The sequence below is a fragment of the Electrophorus electricus genome, chromosome 15 (assembly GCF_013358815.1).
Source record: "Electrophorus electricus isolate fEleEle1 chromosome 15, fEleEle1.pri, whole genome shotgun sequence".
NCBI lineage: Eukaryota > Metazoa > Chordata > Actinopteri > Gymnotiformes > Gymnotidae > Electrophorus > Electrophorus electricus.
This window is the reverse complement of record NC_049549.1, coordinates 10,721,649-10,731,716: the sequence shown is the minus strand read 5'-3', so window position 1 is coordinate 10,731,716 and position 10,068 is coordinate 10,721,649.

The window sequence follows — 10,068 nt, the reverse complement described above, 5'->3', positions numbered from 1 at the left end:
CAACTGAGCCAGCCTTCTTGATAAGTTTGTTGAGCCTATGTGCATTTTCACTTCTGATGCCGTATCCCCAGCAAATTACTGAAAAAGAAGACAGGCTGGTAGATGATCTCCAACATCTTGTAGCAAACATTAAAGGACTTGATTTTCCTCAGAAAGTAGAGTTTGCTCATCCCCTTCCTGTACACAGTCCCAGTATTGGATTTCCTGCCTGTTGTTGAGACACACAGATATTTGTAGGTGTCTACTATCTCACCATCTTGACCCATGATGGTGATCATACTGATTGTACCAATCAAAATCTCTTTGGTCTTTGCCACATTGAGGAGCAGATGATTCCTTTTGAAGTACTGTCAGCTACTGCTGGGGAGTGGATACAAGCCATTTCAGTAAATGATCGTGTCATCGATTTCAAACTGGACACAGGTGGCAGCAGGAAAACTGGTTCCAGAGAAAATTTGCAGTCACAAGAAATGTGTCACCTCAAAAAAGCAAAACAACAAAAGCACTTTATAGACCAGGGCACATCAATCCTTGATATAAAAGGATGTTTTCAGGGCGTGCTTAGAGTAAAAGTCTGCAGTTGTACCCAAAATGTTTTTTGTTGTTGCAGGACTCCCAAAGCCACTTCTTGTGGTAGAAGCAGTTAGAAAACAGAAGACTTCATTGCTGATTTCATTGCTCTGTGTCTCTCTGTGTTTAGATGGTTCAGGTTGCTTTAGCAGGTGTAACGCGTTGAGTTGGAGGAAGGTGAGGTGCTATGTGTACTGTTAACACCCAGGAGGGTACCAAGTGCTCTGAGAGCAAACGTGCAGGAGCTCAAGGAGCTGGGAGTGAATTCAAAAGTGAACAGCCCTACAGAATGGTGCACAGGAATGATAGTTATCCCCAATCCAAATGGAATGATAAATGTATGTGTGGAATTCATAAACCTGAACAAAAAGGAATGCCATATTTGACCAGCGGTAGATCAATGTCTAGCAATGCTGTACAATCCAGGTGTGCTGCTAGTCATCCTTTTGGCACCCTTTTCATCCAGGAATGGGAGTTATCTCCTCAGATTAACAAAAGGAAATTGATCACCTTTGTGTCAGGCCATGCGACAGCCTTTGCCAGCTTGCTGAGTAATTTGGGCGAACTGCCATGGTAACATTGATGTTGGCTCAGATTCTACCAATAAGCTATGCATTTTTACCTGATTGCTTTCGTTCAAATGTCCACATGATTCAGGTGAAGCAACCTTGGCTGAAAGGGAGACCAGAGAGAGCAAAGTTCTGTCTAGAGTAATTAAACATCTGGGTACCGTGTGCTACTGAACACACCCCTTTTCTTTTTTAATGTGAGCTTGTTTTGGGCATTGCTGGTGATATTGCCACTTGCTGGATTACACGGTACCTGCAAGTCCATTTGGGAGATATTTTGTAAATTGTCTCCCTTTTGGAATTAGGTCCACCACTGAACATTTCAAAAGTCAGGTGTCTCAGCAGCTACAGAGTTTTGATGGAGCACTCTGCCATGCTGATAACAATCTTTTTTGGGCAGGCTAAAACAGAGCATAACAAGTATCTGCATCTTGTGTTGAAGGTCTCACTCTGACCAAATGGTCTGGAGTTTGGCAAAAGTTAAATATTTTGTCATCTGACACAATGTTTGGAGGGTCACCCAAACAAAATGAAAGTTATCCTCCAAAATCAAGAAATAACATGCATGACAAATGTGCACAAGGTCATGGGTGTGACAAATTATCTTGCCAAATTTCTTCCAGACCTTTGATACTTTCACTATAACATTGAAGGAGCTACTTAGAAAAAAAAAACAACGGTGCTGGGATGACACACAGAGAACAGCTTCGCACACCAAAGGTAATACTCACCAGAGAGACAGACAACAGTGGCAACAGATGCATTGTGGCATCTGTGCAGTGGCATCTGTGCAGTACTAGCACATGTAGCATCTGTGCAGTACTAGCACATAAACAAGACGACGGCACATGAAAACCTGAAACATACATTTCAAGGGGCTGATTGGTACAGAGAAGTGCTATAAGCAAATTGAAAAAGAAGTGCTGGCAGTCACATGGGCATGTGAAAGGCTGGTATCATGTCTGAAAAGTCTTCACCACACTCAAAGACCTTGTACCTCTATTAGGGTCCAGAGGTCTGAATGAGTTACCACCCATAACTCTCAACTTCTGCCTTTGCGTTTGGAGATTCTACCATAGCATACATCATGTCCCTGGGAAAACCCTCATAACTGCAGATATGATGTTTGTGCTCCACTCAGTGGGAAACTGACACATACAGAGCTGCAGCTGGAAAAAGATGTTCAGGTGTTGGTCAATATGATTGTGTCATTACTGCCAGAGACAGAGGCTTGCATGAGGGAGGTACAAATGGCCCAAGTAGCAGACAAGCCAGGCCATAAAGCCTCATTATTTATCAGGTTTGCCAGAGAAGCATGATGTGTGCAAAGAACTCAAGCCCTTTTGGCAAGTTAAAGCTTAACAGGCGTGGGTTGACAGTCTCCTCCTAAAAGGATACAGTCATGATTAAAGCCGCCCCTGCCGAAAGAGTAACCAAGTAGAGATTCACGAGGTACACCATGGCATTTCAAAATGGCCCTCCAGAGCTCATCATTCTGTATGGTGGTAGGACCTGTCCTATCAATTACAGCAAATGGTTGGACGGTGTGACACTTGCAAACAACACGGAGTGCCTTACTGCCTCAGACACCCAGTACCAGCATGGCCCAGGCAAAAGGTAGGGATCAATTTGTTTGATTTTGAAAAGAAATACCTACTTACTCACTGTTGATTAGTTCCCCAGATACATCGAGTTGGTGCATCTCAGAGTAACAGCCTTAGATCTAACAGTAAGAGCTAATAAAATTACATTTGCACATCATGGCCATAAAAAGGTCATCTCTGATCTTGGAACACCTCTTGTGAAAGAATGTCATGAAGGTCGTAAAGGACTACAATTTCATTCACACCACAAGTAGCCCATGCTACCCTCAAACAAATGAGGAGGTCGAGCATGCTGTTTGTACCATCCAAGGACTGCAGGCTAAAGTGAAAAGGAAAATATTGCTGGCTTACAGGAAAATATTGCTGTCTTAAGGAAAATATTGCTGTCTTACAGGAAAATATTGCTGTCTTAAGGAAAATATTGCTGTCTTAAGGAAAATATTGCTGTCTTACAGGAAAATATTGCTGTCTTAAGGAAAATATTGCTGGCTTACAGGAAAATATTGCTGTCTTAAGGAAAATATTGCTGTCTTACAGGAAAATATTGCTGTCTTAAAGGAAAATATTGCTGTCTTACAGGAAAATATTGCTGTCTTAAAGGAAAATATTGCTGTCTTAAGGAAAATATTGCTGTCTTACAGGAAAATATTGCTGTCTTAAGGAAAATATTGCTGTCTTACAGGAAAATATTGCTGTCTTAAGGAAAATATTGCTGTCTTACAGGAAAATATTGCTGTCTTAAGGAAAATATTGCTGTCTTACAGGAAAATATTGCTGTCTTAAGGAAAATATTGCTGTCTTAAAGGAAAATATTGCTGTCTTAAGGAAAATATTGCTGTCTTACAGGAAAATATTGCTGTCTTAAGGAAAATATTGCTGTCTTACAGGAAAATATTGCTGTCTTAAGGAAAATATTGCTGTCTTAAAGGAAAATATTGCTGTCTTAAGGAAAATATTGCTGTCTTACAGGAAAATATTGCTGTCTTAAGGAAAATATTGCTGTCTTACAGGAAAATATTGCTGTCTTAAGGAAAATATTGCTGTCTTACAGGAAAATATTGCTGGCTTAAGGAAAATATTGCTGTCTTACAGGAAAATATTGCTGTCTTAAGGAAAATATTGCTGGCTTACAGGAAAATATTGCTGTCTTAAGGAAAATATTGCTGTCTTACAGGAAAATATTGCTGTCTTAAAGGAAAATATTGCTGTCTTACAGGAAAATATTGCTGTCTTACAGGAAAATATTGCTGTCTTAAAGGAAAATATTGCTGTCTTACAGGAAAATATTGCTGTCTTAAAGGAAAATATTGCTGTCTTAAGGAAAATATTGCTGTCTTACAGGAAAATATTGCTGTCTTAAGGAAAATATTGCTGTCTTACAGGAAAATATTGCTGTCTTAAAGGAAAATATTGCTGTCTTAAGGAAAATATTGCTGTCTTACAGGAAAATATTGCTGTCTTAAAGGAAAATATTGCTGTCTTACAGGAAAATATTGCTGTCTTAAGGAAAATATTGCTGTCTTACAGGAAAATATTGCTGGCTTACAGGAAAATATTGCTGTCTTAAAGGAAAATATTGCTGTCTTAAAGGAAAATATTGCTGTCTTACAGGAAAATATTGCTGTCTTAAAGGAAAATATTGCTGTCTTAAGGAAAATATTGCTGTCTTACAGGAAAATATTGCTGTCTTAAGGAAAATATTGCTGTCTTACAGGAAAATATTGCTGTCTTAAAGGAAAATATTGCTGTCTTAAGGAAAATATTGCTGTCTTACAGGAAAATATTGCTGTCTTACAGGAAAATATTGCTGTCTTACAGGAAAATATTGCTGTCTTAAGGAAAATATTGCTGTCTTACAGGAAAATATTGCTGGCTTACAGGAAAATATTGCTGTCTTAAAGGAAAATATTGCTGTCTTACAGGAAAATATTGCTGTCTTAAAGGAAAATATTGCTGTCTTACAGGAAAATATTGCTGTCTTAAGGAAAATATTGCTGTCTTACAGGAAAATATTGCTGTCTTAAAGGAAAATATTGCTGTCTTACAGGAAAATATTGCTGTCTTAAAGGAAAATATTGCTGTCTTACAGGAAAATATTGCTGTCTTAAGGAAAATATTGCTGTCTTACAGGAAAATATTGCTGTCTTACAGGAAAATATTGCTGTCTTACAGAGCCACACCTTTGGAGCCAGGTTTCTCTCCCTCCCAGCTGCCTATGGGGAGATGCTTGTGCACCATATTATACCAAACCACTGGAAAGCTGACCACTAACTGGCCTAACCTAACAGAGTTCCACCAAAAAGATAAACAGATACAAGAGTGGCAGGAAAAGAACTACATGCTGCCATGCTTCACACACACTATCAGAATTTCAGAGTGGACAAAGGGTTTGGCCTGCCACAGAACGCACCCAGGGCTCTGTCACAGGACCAGCGCATACGCCACAATCCTACCTGTTGGAGAAAAAGAAAGGGACACTATGACAAGACACTGAGTTTCTATTGGGTTTGTCACTGCATCTAGCAGATGTTTCAGTTCTCCTAGTAGACTGGATTTATGAGCAAAACTGCTTTATGTGTTCAGATCTGTCTTGGGAAATAGAGCGGCTATAGAGGACAGTATTAGGTCTGGAGGAAAAATGATTGTACATGTTCATATGGGTTCTGGAATATAACTGTTTGGAGCCTTATGTTTGTCCCATAAGATTCTGGTGTTCCTAGGGGAAGACAAGGAAAATGGTGTTTAGTTTTAAATAATAATGTTTTGAGAAGTAGGAGCAAAGAAGTATTATGTTCATATAGTGTACTGGTAGGAACTGGAATCTTGTGTGGGGAGGTACAAGCATCTCATTTAGATATGTCGTGGTGATTGTATCACTAGTCTAATGAAAGATGACATGTTTCTGGTGCTTTCTCAAGTATGTGCTATCTGAATAGCACCTTGTATAGTGTTGTATAGCCCCTATAATTGGGTGAACCTATCCTTTAACAAGCCTTTGGTCTTAGATATGCTTATATTGAAGATAATAGAGGAAGTGCTTCTGTGTCTTCACCTCTCTTTTCTTACAGTGACCATATAACCACATGCAGAAATTATGAGGAGACATCCATCCAAACCCCTGCTCCAGCACTGAAAAAACAATGAGTGATCCCCCATAAAATATAATTGTAAACATAACTATATCATGTAAAATATTATTATAATCATATCATTATATTATTTAAAATGCATGTATTATACAACAGTTGGTTTTGACCACAAATACTGATTGGTTGAGGAATGTTCTAACTGAGCTCATATTACTGATAATAGCACAGGTTATATACATCAAAACTGTATCACCTGGACGCAGACACGAGCAGATAACACTCTCATGTTCTATTGCTTAATTGAAAGCAATTATATACCCAAATAATTATAGATGCAAAACAATTCATTTCCATGTTTTGAAAGATTGCTTCCTCCCCTTTCTATGTCTCAATGCCTACCCAGCTGGGAAGTGTGCCAGTGGTGGCTGACCTGCAGTAAGTAGTTACTCTGAAAAAGTTCACTTAAAACAAAGGATTTGTCAGACTTTTTTTTTTTTTTTTTTTTTTTTTTACTTCTACCACTGAATAGAATAAAACACATTTGCTATTGTAACCAGACTGTTTTGTTTGCTTCATCACCGCACTTGAATCTTGTGTTGAATATTTGTATGGGACAGCTGTGTCTTCTAATGTATGTGTGTCTGTGGAGGCTGGAGATCCAGAATCATAATGTATGCTGAATTTGCCTTCTTTTCAAATGGTTTGTTTGTGACTTGTAATGCCAGACTTATGAATTCTAGGTTTATTGTCCCTCCATCATCCATAATTAAGGCCCAATTTCTTGATTTGTTTTTCATTCATTGATTAGTTGCCAAATCAGAACCTTTCTGATTGGTGAATACATATGTGACATTTTTCTGCCCCTTAATTTTAGAATAACAATGGCAAAAGGTTTTGTGACTGTGTATGCTGAGAGAACTGCAACTAGAAACTGGAAAATGCATATCCACCAGTCAAAAACCAGTAGAGTGTGGTGGAGTATATCAGTTTGCTGTTGTAGGGTGTTTATTATTATTTTTGCTATACAGTTATTTATGTACATTTGTTTGAATTATTTTTGCCATGTACCAATCTTGATCTAAAGACTGTGGGTATAAGTACTATTTATTTATTCTCTCATCTTCAGAGTGTCAGGTTCTGAGAACGAACAGAGATGGAGTGAAGTATAGCAGATGCAGTTTAATAGAGAACAGGGATAGTCCATAAACACAGTCCATATACATCCTCAGAGCAGTCCACGGTGCAAACAAAACAGACACGGAACAGTCAGAGAGGGTATTCCAAAGACACAGGCAGAATTCTGATAAACCAGGAGAACCATACACAATATCCAACGTCTCAGAAATGCAATAAAGGTTGATGAGACTTTGCAAAGATAGACTGAAAACATGGGACTTATATACAGAGACTAATGACTAACAAGACACACGTGATGGCAATAAGTGGTAGAGATACTATCAAGGGGGTGAAACAGAATGAAACCAAAACAAGGAAGCATGAGGAACCACAACAGATCAAGTATTTACATTCATCTTTAACAACACATTGGCCAGGAACTGAACCCAAGTCAACTGCTCGGATGGATGGTATGCACACCACTATCAACACCATACCTGTTGGTAGTGTTTAGCCAGAGGCCATAGACTTTTGCAGCACTGTTCATGCTTTCATTGATGTGAATGCTGGAAAGTGTTGCACTCATGCACCATTTCATGTTTTTTTTTTGTTTGTTTGTTTGATTTTGCATTTATTCAAAGTTTTGAATATGAATGGGTTGCCGTGTTTATATTTACATACCAATTCTAATAAGTGGATTATTTAATTCTACTTTATTCTTTTTTTATCTTTGTTCCACTAAAGTTACATTGAATCACAGACATTGAAAAGATGCTGGGTATCTGCATAAAGCATAAAACCGCCAGATTTATGCTTTCTTCCTTTGAGTGGGAGGGAGTGAGAAACTAGAGAAAATCTCCTCTAAATGTCTGAGAACCTCCTGTGAATATTTCACAAAATGGGCCTTGCTGCAATTCAAGGAGTGCTCCACATCCGTCAAGATGAAGGGGAGGATATGGTGTGTTCCGTTGGAAATGGACACAATCCCGCATGGACCACAAAGACAATCACACCTCAACTAAATAGGTGACAAAGAGGGATTAGTCCATTTAGCCCCAAACAGTGGATGCCAAGTGTATGAGCCTGTGAGTGCACACCCACACACCCCCGCACACACACACCCCCACACACACACATATGTTTTACAGCATAAATGCACCTGCACATATGTACAAGCAGACTCAATGAAACAAGTACCTATACACTATAGGTTTATCTGTTGGAAAGATTAATGGATTGATGGAGGTTACAGAGCATGCTCAGAATGAGAATGACTCTCCCTTTGTGTCTCCCATATATGTTCTCAGTTTGAATGTGTGTGTGTGTGTGGTTTGTGTGTATGTGGTGTGGGGGGTTGGCATAACAGGTTCTCAAGGCGTTTCAGTGAACTCTGCAGGTCTAACTGGCAGATTGTGTGCGGAGTGTAAGAGAGATGTCAGTAGGCTATGTGTTGTGAAAGAGTGCATGCATACATACACCAGGAGCATCCCAAGACTAAGGAGTTTCCATGACAACCAGATGAAAAGGGAAATTCCATACATATTTGAGAATAATCACGTACATGACACTCGCTTCGCAATGGAAAAGTGGAGCAAGACCTCTGGAGAATGAGAGAGTGAATAAACGTGTGCAGAGATGATATAGGCTTGGGAAAACGAGGAGAGGACGACAGCCAGAGAAGAGAAGAGGTAGAAAGGGATAGTCCTTCTCTCCTTCTAGTTCTTTGATCCTCTGTTAGGATAATAACAGAGATCATGACATGAAATAAGCCACAACCGTACATAACACAACACACGTGCAAAGAGACAGGACGAGAAGCCATGGAGCAGATGAGGGATGAATTATGACAGAAGAAAAAAGGCAGAGAATGTACATCTCCAACAGCCAGAGGATCAAATGGGTAGTAGTGAGGGAGAGAGAGAGAGAGAGAGAGAGAGAAAGAGAGAGAGAGAGAGAGAGAGAGAGAGAGGGAGAGGTGGGAGGGTGGAGAAGTGAGAAAGGCAGGGAGAGGATGGGGGAGCGAAGGAGGGAGAGACAGAGAGGCAGAAGGGGGGAGGAAGAGATGGAGACAGAGCGAGGGAGAGAGAGGGAGAGAGAGAGAGAGAGAGAGAGAGAGAGAGAGAGAGAGGTCAGGACAGAGAGGCAGAAGGGGGGAGGAAGAGATGGAGAGAGAGCGAGGGAGAGAGAGGGAGAGAGAGAGAGAGAGAGAGAGAGGTCAGGAAAGAGAGGCGAGACAAAAGAGGAAGATTTAAAAAGGCAGGAAGGAAAAGGAGCGGCCTGCTTGAGGGTGTAAAAGACCTCGAAACCTCCACACCTTCTATGAAACAACGTTAATGTTCAACTGTTATGATATAAATAAATAAATAAATAATAAAAGTAACAAATACAAATGGGTGCATCGATCAATAATCTATTAACTCTCTGCTCTGTTACAAGCTTTTATTAATCCCTCAGTGACGCCTTTTGCATCCGTGCTTCTGCCGACCATGCTGAGCTCATCAAAAAACACAAAGCGGCCATCAGTTGAGATCAGGTTTTGGATGTGTTGCTAAGATTTACCCAGCCGTTCCGCTTTAACGTGCCCCCAGCTTCGCCATGTCCCCCCTCGGATTCCCTGACCCCATTATTAAGGGCCGTTCCTGACGAGGGCCCTCGGAGCGAGGAGGGATTGAGTCAACAGAAGTGTCGACTTCAGCAGCAAAAATCAGCATAATAATGCCCTCCCACAACAAAGATTAACAAAGTCATGTATAAGTAATCTGATGAAAAATACTTAAAACATGAAAATAACAATATATAACATGACTATAATATAACAAAATGCTGCCTACTGCTGATGTTCTTTACGTGCTTGCTGGTTAGCAGCATTAGCTGTTTTTCTAGCTTCATTTAGTCTGTCATACATCAGTGTCAGTCTTATTAATTTTTTTACTCCCAAAGGCACGAAAAATCTGCAAGGGGCCACTACTTTTCAAACATACATGTAATGCACCGCATGCGGACCAGGTGTTCCAGTCAATTCCGCTGCCCCTCAAATTCGCGATCCCTCAGAAATCAAGTCCTCAGACATACGTATTCACTGAAATGAAATTAGCACTGGGATTGAAAGGTAGAGGTTCA